This window comes from Balearica regulorum, chromosome 31 (assembly GCF_011004875.1).
Source record: "Balearica regulorum gibbericeps isolate bBalReg1 chromosome 31, bBalReg1.pri, whole genome shotgun sequence".
Classification (NCBI taxonomy): Eukaryota; Metazoa; Chordata; class Aves; order Gruiformes; family Gruidae; genus Balearica; species Balearica regulorum.
This window is the reverse complement of record NC_046214.1, coordinates 718,729-730,186: the sequence shown is the minus strand read 5'-3', so window position 1 is coordinate 730,186 and position 11,458 is coordinate 718,729. Positions and strand designations below refer to the sequence as shown.

The following is an 11,458-nucleotide window of genomic DNA, read 5'->3' as shown; positions in this document are numbered from 1 at the left end:
ACACATCAGTACAGAGAGGGACATGACGGGGTGAGGGCAAGGTGGGAGAACGAGATGGGTGTTTACAGCCTGCAGAGAAACAAAGGAGGCATGAGACAGCGTAGGAAAGCCTGAGGTGGAGATGGCTGAGGGCACTGGCAAGGCAGAAAAGCTTAGCAGGATGGAGATCTTTGTCCCCTTGGCTATGGCAGTTGTCTCTGTCACTGAGGCCTTTGAGGAGACACCTTATCCTCATGACACTGGAACCTCGTTGCTTCCTTGCACACTCTGGAGATACCACGAGGTTTTGTACCATGGTCCTTCACTGGACATTGCACACCCCACATCCCACCACCCCAGGAAAACCCTGAGCCATGCATGAAGGACAGGATCTCCCTTCCCAGAGGCTGGGGGTCCAGGCTTGGTGTTTGGCTTGATAAAACACATCAAGGCTTTTCTCAGCATCAGAGTCACCTGCGCTTTCCTCTGCCTGCCTCCAAAGAGGGAGCCTGAACAAAGAAATCACTTGGCAATTTTACCCTTACAATCGAAGTTCCCCACGCCTCACACGACAGTTCAGACCAATAGTAAGAGGAAGGACTGGGGTCGTCTTGCTTTTTTTTTTTTTTTTTTTTTTTTATTTAATTTGTTTGCTGTTTTGTTACTAAGCAGTTTCTAAATGGTCATCTTCTGATACAATATACAGTGATTCTATACCCTGTTTCACATCCTCTTAGGTCGGTTTCGGCCGATTAGCTTTCAGCATGTTGTAACACGGTTCTTACAGTTCATGTACAGCGGTCTATAGGCTTTGTCTACTGCAGTTATCAATGTTTAAATCGCTAGTGCTAAGTTTCAACTAACATTTTCTAAATCAGGAGTCCATGGGGAAGCTTTGTTGGTAATGGCCCTCCGTGGGAATAATTAATACTCCAAGAAAGTTCAGTGTTTGCTTCTGACTTTACCTTCTTGAGCGGTTTGTGCAACCTTCTCTCAGCATTGAAGCTTCATGCACTCAGCATCAAATACACCATGAGGCTCATTAAAATGCAGAGAGCCCTCAAGTGCTTTGCCTCTTCCTGGACTTTTCTTCAAGACTCCAAGACTTGTTAAGCTAATTGGTAGCTAAAGAGGGAGATTTCAGTGCGCATTTAATGGAAGAGGATTTTTGCTGATTAAAGGGGTTTTTAGAAATATTTTGTTTACAGAGAAGAGGTGATAGCAGCATTCTCCAGTTCATATTGATCCAGAGGGCCACCTAAGGAGATCTGGGCAGGTGAGAAAAGCAGTCTCCTTGAGCTCCAACACTGCATGGACAACATTTATCCTCATCTCCCCAAGCCCACCACCGGCCACCTGGGACTTGCATCACTTCTCTGACATCAGACTTCTCCACTGAATTGTGCGGCTGGATAGTACAGCTCCTTTGAACCAACTCCCACCTGCTTTCCTCAGAGAACTGGCTGCTCACAGACACAGAAAGATTTCTCTTCATTACCAACAGACAAAACTAAAATATCATTCAATTCAGGAAGCCATAAACCACACACCTCAACTGTATGCTAAGGGCAAGCAGTACCTGCTGAGCTCTGCCTTCCACAAGGACTGTCCATACAAGAACTCTTTGTGACAGACAGATAGGAAAGGACAGATATAAAGAAAATGAAGGAGTTGGCCAAAGAGGCATCGAGACAGACTACTGAAGGACGGGAGAGATTTTTAACTCCCTGAAAGTCAAAGCAGCAACTTCAAAGTTTCTTCAGCTTCCTCAAGGCATCCCTGAGCTCCTGGTTCCTCATGCTGTAGATGAGGGGGTTCACTGCTGGAGGCACCACCGAGTACAGAACAGTCACCACCAGGACCAGGGATGGGGAGGAGATGGAGGGGGGCTTAAAGTAGGCAAACATGCCGGTGCTGACAAGCAGGGAGACCACAGCGAGGTGAGGGAGGCACGTGGAAAAGGCTTTGTGCCGTCCCTGCTCCGAGGGGATCCTCAGCACGGCCCTGAAGATCTGCACATAGGACAGCACAATGAAAATGAAACAAACAAAGAATAAACAGGCACTAATGACATAAAGCCCAACTTCCCTGGGGTAGGAGTATGAGCAGGAGAGCTTGAGGATCTGGGGGATTTCACAGAAGAACTGATCCAGTGTATTGCCTTGGCAGAGTGGTATAGAAAATGTATTGGCCGTGTGCAGCACAGAATTGAGAAACCCACTGCCCCAGGCAGCTGCTGCCATGCGGACACAAGCTCTGCTGCCCAGCAGGGTCCCGTAGTGCAGGGGTTGGCAGATGGCAACGTAGCGGTCATAGGCCATGACTGTGAGAAGATAAAATGCTGCTGAAATGAAAAAGACGAACAGAAAGGCCTGTGCAGCACAACCTGTGTAGGAGATGGCCCTGGTGTCCCAGAGGGAATTGATCATGGCTTTGGGCACAGTGGTGGAGATGGAGCCCAGGTCGAGGAGGGAGAGGTTGAGGAGGAAGAAGTACATGGGGGTGTGGAGGCGGTGGTCACAGGCTACAGCAATGGTGATGAGGCCATTGCCCAGGAGAGCAGCCAGGTAGATGCCCAGGAAGAGCCAGAAGTGCAAGAGCTGCAGCTCCCGTGTGGTTGTGAATACCAGGAGGAGGAACTCAGTGATGGAGCTGCTGTTGGACATTTGCTGCCTCTGAGCATGGGGCACTGTTCAAGGAAGAAAACACAGTAAGTTAGGGGAGACCATTTTGAGCAAACTCAAAGCCATGTCCCATAAATACTCCCTCTGCTACACACACACATCCTTTTGTTCCAGGAGACTTTCCTCAGCTCTGTGGCTGGAGCCCTGGTTGATGCTGGCTGGAGTCAGCCCTGCTCTGCAACAGTGGGTTCATTGGAACCGTGGGGTTGGAGGCCACTCATGGTGTTTGACTTTGTCAGATGAAAACAGTCCTAACACAGAAGGGAGTATCAGCATCTGATATCCCAGTCCTAAGGAATGAGGATGGCAAATGCCAGTTGAGATGTTTGGCTTTTTTTACAGCTCCCCCCATCACACCTGGGGAGTGTTCTTGGATGTCAGAGACCTTTGGCATTTCTTCTGCACTCAGGGAGAACACAGCAAGTCCTGCAAAGCAAGAGGATTGACTGTGGCTTAGAGCAGAGTGAGGGGAGCTGGTCTGTCCCTTCGTCTTGTTCCCATCTACCCTGGAATACACCATTTTCAGATGGAGGGTGATCACACTCCCATGTTACCCAGACCACTAAATGTCTCACCCTTTCTCAAGGTCTCGGCACCCCACTGCTAGCCAAGGACACACATGGATCATTTCACCAGCCCAACAGCATTTCCTTGGTTGTAGCATCACTGTCCTTCTCTGTGGGACTTTCAGATAACACAAAGCAGCTATGGGACAGGTTTGTATTTTGGAGGGCAGCTCACAGCTGGGAAGGACAACTCAAGGAAATAGCCAAGTGTCCTAACGGTGGCATCTGATTAACAAAAAACCAGCTCATTCCCCAGCCCCACAGGCTGCATTCCCCACAGCCCCACAGGTGAAAGCTGGGACACCTCAGTTCCATGGACACACCTGTACGGGAGGACTCACAATGTCAGTGTGTGCCTCTGCAGCTGAAACTCCATCCCCATAGAGCCTGACAGCTAGAACAAGATAGCAATAGTGATAACACAGATGAGTGGAGAAACATGGGGAAATCATAGAATGGCTTGGATTGGAAGGGACCTTAATGATCATTTAGTTCCAACTCCTCTGCCATGTGCAGGGACACTTTCCACTAGCCCAGGTTGCCCAAAGCCCCATCCAGCCTGGCCTTGAGCACTTCCAGGGACAGGGCATCTACAACTTCTCTGGGCAACCTATGCCAGTGCCTCACCACCCACAGTGAAGAATTTCTTCCTTATATTTAATCTAAATCTACCCTTCTTCACCTTAAGGCCATCACCCCTTTTCTATCACTAGATGCCCTTGTAAACAGTCCCTCTCCAGCTTTCCTGTAGCCCCTTTCAGATACTGGAAGGCTGCTATAGGGTCCCCCTGGAACCTTCTCTTCTCCAGGCTGAACAACCCCAACTTCCTTTTTCCACAGAAGAGGTGCTCCAGCCCTCTGATTATCCTCATGGATCTGCTCTGGACTCTCTCCAACAGCTCCATGCCTGTCTTTTACTGGGGATCCGAGGGCTGGATGCAGTACTCCAGGCAGGGACTCACAAGATAGCCAGGCACCCAGGAAAGCATTACCCTTACTCAACAGTTCAGACCACCTCCCAGGCATCAACATTGCTCAGCAGCTGCTCTAAGCCCCTTGCTCAGCAGAAGGAAATGGACACGTGGCTGGAGAGCTGCACCACAGCTCTGCTGGGGCTCTGCCTGCAGAGGAGGTGGTTCATGTTCACTGCCCTGAGGGACAGAGGCTTTGCTTGGAGGGAAAGGAGGCAGAGGGCTTTCTCAGAGGAAGGGGTCTGCAATGGAGGGGATGATACGGAGTTTTCTGAGTTCTCCCTCCCACAACATTTCTGGGTTTCATTTCCTCTCATTCCTGATAGTACCCCTGCTGCCCTGGAGATTTTCCTCCTGGGAGAAGTTTCCCTTTCCCATGTCTTTTTCCCATCACCTCTCACAGACCCCATCCCAACCTCTGTGCACTCACCTGGGCCCTACACAAACATGTCTGTTTTCAGGGCACTGGCTGGGTGCACGTTCTTGTTGGCAGGTGCAAAAGGGCAGGTCAGAACAACCCTGGTGAGTCCAGCAAAGGTGATGCACGTGCTGTCCATAGGAAGAGAAGTGGCTGCAGGCACTTTAGGAGGCTCTTGGTAGACCTAGTGATCACTCAAAGTGACAGTCCAGGAGTCTCACTGACTTGTTTGTACTGGAGAGCTCCTTTTTCATTTCTCCCCTCCCATTGCCCAAGAGTAGGAAGTTGAAAAGTCAGACTTGGGAAATCTCCTTATCTTTATATTAATCCCTGCCTTGATCTTCTCCTTGAAGCACCTCCTCAGAAATGTCCTTGGGTGATCTGGAGCTGTGAACAGCTCTGACCCATGCAGCGCCCTCTGAACAGCAAAGTCTCTGCCCTTCTGAGGATCGCTCCTTCCACCCAGAGCCTCTCCCCCAGTGCTGTTGTGAGCTTCCCGGGCAGGCTGAGTGCTGATCCTGGCAGGTGGCTGAGTCCCTGTCCCAGCACACAGCCCCCCAGGGCACAGGAAACCTGCTCAGAAGGACAGCCCTGGGCACCCCTGGGGGTACACCTGGCTTCACACCCCTGCAGCCTTCCCCGGGAGAAGGCAGGGGTCATGCCCCCCTGTCCCTCCGACAGTGAAGCAGGAAATCCTTGCTCCAGAGCACGTCCTTCTCCTCTACACCAAGCACGGGATGTGCCAGCTCTGGGACATCCCGTCAGGATACTCTTGTGCATTGCCCTGCAGCCAGAGGCAGAACATGTCCACAATGGTGAAGATTTCTCTGTGAGCTCTCAGCATCCTCCCACCCAGATTGCCTTTAACCTCCCGCTGTCTCACTTGGTGCCTGCAGGCAGTGCCCTCAGCCCTGCTGTGCTTTGCAGAGGAGCTGCTCCTGGGCAGAGCTGTCTCTCTGCAGCACTGCCCTCTTGCCATGAGCTCCCTCCTTCCCAGGAGCCCAGCCCAGCTCAGCAGCAGAGGACCATCCCAAGGCACCACTTTCTCTGCCCTCTCTAGGCTCACTGCAGATGTCCCTGCGGCTCTGCGGCTGGCAGCTCCTGAAAGGCACCGGGGTCACCCCTGGGGAACATGCTGCAACATCGCCTGAAGCAATCACCAACAGTGGTGAGAGACTGATTCCAGCAGCACGGTTGGTCCTTGCAGAGGGTGGTTCTCTATGACAGGTGTCAGTGTCCCCCTCTGGACACCGATATTCTTGACCCATGAGAAAGAAAAAGGAGACACAGACAGGGACAGGGAGGGCTTGGCTTCCCTTGTGCAGGGCAGGGGTTCAGCTGAGGCAATGAGGCATCTCCTCCTGACCAGGAAGCCCTCGGGGTGAAGCGGGATTCAGCTCCCCACTTCAGCCTCACAGACCCAGAGGAGCTGGGAATCCTCCTGGTTCAGTTGAGGTGTGCACAACAGAGTTACCAGCGTGAGCCCTTGCTCAGAGCCTTTACCTTTATTCAGCGGAGACTCAGGAGCTCACATACAGATACTTTGTGACGACTGAGATGGTGGTCCAAGACATGTGCAAATGTCTGTGAGGTCTGATGGAAAATCTCTGAGAATGCCCACCTCCTTCCTGAGCATCAGCTGAGGGCCAGAGGGGCAAGGAGGAGATCCTTGGCCACCCACAGTGACCCCAGAGGTTTAGGGCACCTGAATGTGCCTTGTGCAATATGTTCCTGAGCTGATCAAAGCGACGAGTGCCCCAGGTCTCTCTCTCTCCAGTGTACTCACTCAAGCTCCAGTCACTATAAAGCTAAGACACACCCACATTCCTGCACTGAAGACTTGTATTTCTGAGCTCACATTTTCATGCCATTCGTGCCACTCGAGTGCCATGCCAGGTGCCTGGGTGCCAAACACAACTCAGTGGGCAAACACAGCGCCGAACCTCCAGGAAAGCCCAGAGCTGGTGTGGGGCAGACACCCCAGGGCCTCCCAAAGGGGTCCGGTGACCTGAGTGACAACACCATGACACAGATGCAGGATCCAGGTCATCTGCACCCCGGGTGATGCGAGGCTGGGAGGCAGATCACACCAGGGTGCCCTCCCTTGCACCTGTGTTCACAGCCCTTGACTATTCTCTTGCGGAACCTCTGTTCATCTGCTTGATGCTGAGAAGAGGGAAGTTGATAAGAACAGAATCATAGAGTCATGGAATGTTTTTGGTTGGAACAAAATCTCTAAAGATCATCTAGTTCCAAACCTCCTGTCATGTGCAGAGACACCCTCCACTCGACCAGGTTGCTCAAAGCCCCATCCAACCTGGCACTGAACACTTCCACGGATGGGGCATCCACAGCTCCTCTGGGCAACCTCTGCCACTGTCTCACCACCCTCACCAGACAAAATTTCTTCCTTAAGATCAGTCTAAACCTACCCTCTTCCAGTTTAAAAGTGTTGCCTCTTGTCCTATCACTACAGGCCCTTGTAAAAAGTCTCCCTCTTCCCGTAAGCCTGCTCTATATACTGTATGCCTGCAGTAAGGTCTCCTGTCACAAATCCTGATCCAGAGTCCTGCCGACTACACCAATTTGTCACAGATGAGTGGTTTAGACCAATTAAAGAACCACCGCCAGAAGTATCCGCAAAAGCAGTTTTATTGCAACTTAACAAAGTTGGATGGCAAGGATCACTCTATTCCTTACTGCACAGAGGATATAACAATGATTCACAGTTACCAAAACAGAATCAAAGTCACCAATACAAAATCTTAGTGCACTGTTACACAAGGTTAAGCATGATATCAGTCACTTAGCAAAGATCTGCAGTGGGTAAGAGGTCTCAGCCTCGAGGAGTAACCTCGAGAAGTGTCCCAGCTCAAGGAGAGATCACCGCTGGGCAGCCAGCTGCTTAGCAGGGAGAGCTCAAAGACGATACCCTTAGGCTGCCATATTTATGGAATAAAGTGGTTGGCTCGTAGTCAAATTCCATGCGATGGGAAAGGCATGCATGAGACTCCTTGTACCCACAACTTTCTTTGTTCCTTGACAAATGAGTCCTGGAGGAACCATTCATCTGTTAATCACGTGATGGGTGTTCCAGTTTCCAAGCCCATATACATCAATGCTCACCGTGTCCCTCTGCTCCTGTTTTCAGAGAACAGACTGCAACTAGAGAAGTTGTTGGCCAGGTTACACCTGGGCCTTTACCTCCTTTGGACCCTGAACCAAATTACTGCTGGTTTAGTCAGGGAGTCGAGTGGATCTGTCACAGGGACTCAGCTTCCTCCCATACCTGCCACAAACCCACAGGTGGTGGGAGTCCTCTTGCCTCAGTTCACCTGTGTGCACACAATACAGTCCTCCAAAGAGTGGAAGAAATCACATGTCCCTCCTGTCTTCAAGAAGGGCAAGAAGAAGTACCCAGGGAACTACAGGCCAGTCAGCCTCACCGCTCTCCCTGGGAAGGAGACAGAGCAGCTACTCCTGGAAACATTCTTCCAGGCACACTGTACTGGTTTTGGCTGGGATGGAGGTAATTTTCTTCACGGCAGCCCCTATGGTGCTGTGTTTGGGATTTGTCACCAAAACAGAGTTGCCAACACACCGATGTTGTAGCTATTGCTGAACCGTGTTTGCACAGCACCAAGGCCGCCTCTGTTCTCTCTCTTCCTCCCCAGCGAGTCAATTGTATTTGTGGATGAGGGAAGAGGAAGGGACGTCATTCAGCCAGACAAAGATTTACACTGTGTATTGGTGGTGGTGTCCAGGGTTTGGCAGCAGGGTGCTGCAGGGGTGTCCTCTGTGAGAAGACACCAGGGGCTGCCTTCCTGCCAGACAGAGCTGGTTCCAGCAGGCTCCAAGCAGATCCACCAGTGCACAAAAATGAGCCCATCAGTGAAGCTGGTAGGACCTTTACAAAAGTGTTTTTAAGAAAGGACACAACTGCCAGAATGGGAGAGGAGCAAGGGAGGAAAAATATAAGAAACAGCCCTGCAAATACCAAGGTTGGTGAAGAAGGAGGGGGAAGAGGTGCTCCAGGCACAAGACAAGATAGTTTCCTGCAGCCCATGGAGAATATCGGAGTACGGCAGGTATTTCCCTGTGGCCCATGAAGAAGACCATGGTGGGGAAAGTAAGCCCTGCAGTCTATGGAGGACCCAAAACTGAAGACGTTGGACAATTCCTGAAAGAATGCTGGATGGAGAACAGGCCATGCTGGAGCGGGTTTGTCTTGAAAGACTGTAGCCCATAGGAGGGACCCCATGGGAAAAGTCTTTGAGGGAAGGAGCAGCAGAGAGGAACTGTTATGGACTGACCACAACCCCTATTCCCCATCCCCCTGTGCTGCTCAGCAGGGAGGAGATAGAGGAGTTGGGAATGAAGGAGCGAGTGAAGTGGAGCCAGGGACAAAAGGGTGGGAGGAAGCCTTCCCTGGGGAAGGAGATAAGGTCTTCCACCAGCCCCACGCTTCTTCCACCCTCAGCCTTTGCAGTTGCACATGCCTGGTCTGCCCGTTTCCCTTCACCACTGTCACATTTGTACAAGGCCCACAGACATCTTGGCACGGCCAGTGTAAGCTGGCCTCCACCAAACCTGGAGCCCACCTGGCCTTGGGGTCAGGGAGGAGCCAGGTCCCCTCTGCTCGGGGCTGGGCACAGCTTTCCCCTGGGAACCTCCCTGAGGAGCACTCCTCCTGGGTGCCAGACTGTGGCCTGGCACGGGTGGCACGGGGACCAGGGCTGCTGGGGCAGGGCTGAAGTAGCTCAGCTGGGAGAGTGTTAGACTGAAGATCTAAAGGTCCCTGGTTCAACCCTGGGCTTCAGCAATCATTTTCTCCCTTAGGTTTTTGCAGACCTGCCTGCCTTCCTCCAGCCTGCCCCAGCCCTGCTTGCTCCTTCACCTCTTGCCAGAGCACTGTCCCAGCTCTGTAGCTGCAGACCTGCAGCTCAGAAGGAGCCTTCCTCCAGCACCACGAGTCCCCAGCCTCCCCCTGGGCAGGACTCTCCATTCAGTGCTCCTCTGGGGTGGTCTACAGCTCTCCCTCCTTCCCTGCTCCACAGGGATCAGGATCTCTCCACTGCACGGTCTCTGCAAAGACCCTGTCTCTCTCCTCTTTGTCATTCTCCATGGTGCACAGACTGCTCCTCTCCTCACACCCCCCTTCACCTGGTTCTCAGTTCCCAGACCAGAGGCCACTGTCCCCCCCCACTCCCAGGCAGAGGCACTCCCTGGAGCTGAGGCCTGAATGGCAGCATCCTTCCTCTGGAGGTCTGTCGCAGCGAGACCTCTGATGTGCCCAGGACAGCTGACCAAGCCGTGCTGAGGATCACCCACTGCAGTGCATGGGCGTCATGTGTAGTCACACGCTGGCCTGAGCAGAGTTTCTTGCCCTCTGCCTTGACCCGCCTGCTGCAAGGACTGATGAAACACCTCTGTGCTCCTCTCTGGGCATCAGCCCCAGGGAGAGGGAAGCCTGCCCTTCACCCCACCTCCAGGGATGCTGGCGGGGATGGGGGTGCAGGGGGAGGCCTGCTACCTGGATAGGGGGGTGAGAGGTTTCTGTCCCCATGTCCCCCCACCGCACACCCTGGGGTGCCATCAGAGCCTGGGGACACCTCACCCCAGGGAGGGTGTTTCCCTCACCCTGTTCCTCTGCTCCTCCTGTGGAGCTGGGGACAGATGGGAGACAGACGGGTGTTGCCCTGGGTGGCAGAGGAGGCTCAGGGGTTTTTCTCCTCTCCATCAAGCCCAGAGTGGGTCAGAGCATGGGAGCAGCGCCTGCAGCAAGAGCCTCCTTCTGCCCCATTGCCCTGCTGAGACGTGGAAGGGGCAATGCTCTGCAGTGCATCCCTGTGCCAGGATCAGGCCCCCGTGGAGAGGCCGTCCTGACTTCCCCCATCTCAGGAGGCTTCAAATGCTGTTTTCTGCAGAGGGTCCCCTGGCACCCAGGGGACGACAGGGCTGTGCTTGTCATAGACGTGTCATGGCAGGAGAGTGTCTGTCCTGCTGGCAGGCGTGAAGGGGATGTAGCTCAGCGGCAGAGCGTCCGCCCCGCATGTGGGAGGTCCTGGGTTCGATCCCCGGCATCTCCAAGGGTGCTTTTTCCCTGAGTCCCCAGCCTCAGGCGGGTACAGGCTGGAGCTGGAGCACTGGTCCTCTCCAGGCACTGTGGGCCTGCCCTGCCCACCCAGGGCCTGTCTGTGGGGTGAGGAGGGCTGTGTGCGCTGCCTCTGCTGAGCCACCTCCCAGAGGTGCTGGACCTGAGCTCAGGTGGAGATCCCATCCCAGGTGGGAAACAAACCCCCTGTGCCAGCAGCTAGGGGTGTCTGAGCTGGACCAGCCTGGACAGGCCTGTGGGACTCCCAGCTGGTGGAATGACATTTCGTACCCTGTCCCTGTCTCCAGGTCTTTTTCCCTCTGCCATCACCACTGCCTTGAGCAGAGGAACCCAGAGCTGCTGAGGTCAGGCACAGCCCTGCAGAGGTGGGACTGCTGGGGCTGGTACCCACCTCTTGTTCCTGGGGCTTTGGTGTCTCCATCCAGCCCATGCCGGTGGGATCAGGGAGACACAGGCCTGTCCAAAGCCATGAACAGGCAGCAAAGGCCAGGAGATGGTGCCTCAGCTGTTCCCCCACCAAAACCACCTGCAACCCAAGTGGGACATGAGACATGGCCTTCCACTGCAGGGTGCTCAGTGCCCCCCAGGAATGGTGGGCCCAAATTCAGAGAAACAAGGTATAAAAGTGAAGTACAGAAGAAGGGCGGTGGGGTGGGGATATCTTCTGAACACAGGATGCTTGGTGCCAGTATGGACACTGACCTGCGGACTCAAGCTGCCCCAGG

General features: G+C 53.5%; 2 non-coding genes and 1 pseudogene across 2 annotated transcripts; 2 read left to right on the top strand and 1 right to left on the bottom strand.

The window, feature by feature from the left end:
* Window positions 1–1,727: 1,727 nt before the first annotated feature.
* Window positions 1,728–2,729, bottom strand: LOC104643136 (olfactory receptor 14A16-like; annotated as a pseudogene).
* Window positions 2,730–9,367: 6,638 nt separating this feature from the next.
* Window positions 9,368–9,440, top strand: TRNAF-GAA (transfer RNA phenylalanine (anticodon GAA)). Its single transcript has one exon. It is a non-coding gene; the product is annotated as a tRNA-Phe (tRNA).
* Window positions 9,441–10,635: 1,195 nt separating this feature from the next.
* TRNAA-CGC (transfer RNA alanine (anticodon CGC)) lies at window positions 10,636–10,707 on the top strand. Its single transcript has one exon. It is a non-coding gene; the product is annotated as a tRNA-Ala (tRNA).
* Window positions 10,708–11,458: the final 751 nt, after the last annotated feature.